The sequence below is a fragment of the Kogia breviceps genome, chromosome 16 (genome assembly GCF_026419965.1).
Source record: "Kogia breviceps isolate mKogBre1 chromosome 16, mKogBre1 haplotype 1, whole genome shotgun sequence".
NCBI classification, from domain to species: Eukaryota; Metazoa; Chordata; class Mammalia; order Artiodactyla; family Physeteridae; genus Kogia; species Kogia breviceps.
Window position 1 is genome coordinate 2,997,342 of NC_081325.1, and position 774 is coordinate 2,998,115.

At 34.2% G+C, this 774-nt stretch overlaps 1 non-coding gene across 1 annotated transcript; it reads left to right on the top strand.

Moving 5' to 3' along the window:
- Positions 1 to 442: 442 nt before the first annotated feature.
- On the top strand, positions 443 to 514 carry TRNAK-UUU (transfer RNA lysine (anticodon UUU)). The gene has a single exon. It is a non-coding gene; the product is annotated as a tRNA-Lys (tRNA).
- Positions 515 to 774: the final 260 nt, after the last annotated feature.

Sequence of the window (774 nt, forward strand, 5' to 3'; positions counted from 1 at the left end):
TAAAACCTTAAAATCCTTCAGGCAGGAGGAAACAGATACCACATGGAAATAGGAATGCATACAAAAGAAGGAAGAGCACCAGAAATGATAACTACATGAGTAAATGTGAGATTGTTTCTTACTTAAATCTCTTTAAAAGACGATGGATGTTAAACAAGAACAATAACAATGCATTGTGAGATTTATCACATTTGTAATAGTTAAAACATATGACAATAATAACACAGACTTGGAAGCGAAGAAGTGGAAGTACATTATTGTAAGGTTCTTATACTATAGGTGGAGAGGTATAACAGCACAGTAAGTTGAAGATGTGTGCTATAAACTCTAAACCACACATCTTATTATCACTAAGATAATAAAAGGAAGAGTTATAACAAGATGATAGATTTAAACCTGTCTATACTAAAAGTCACATTAAAAAGTAAATTGTCTAGGGAATTCCCTGGTGGTCCAGTGGTTAGGGCTCAGTGCTTTTATTGTTGGGGCCCAGGTTCAATCCCTGGTCAGGGAACTGAGATCCCACACGCTGTGCAGTGTGCCCCCCCCCCAAAAAAAGCAAATGTTCTATAAACACCACAAGACAGGGATAGATTGGATTAAAAAAGCATGATTCAACTGTATACGCTCTACAAGAAACACACTTTAAATATAAAAACACAAATAGGTTAAAAGTAAAAAGATGAGAAAATATATACTTTGATAATATTCTACAAAAAAATAGCTGGAGAGGCTATATTAATATCAGGCAAACTTAATTTCACAGCAAAAAAT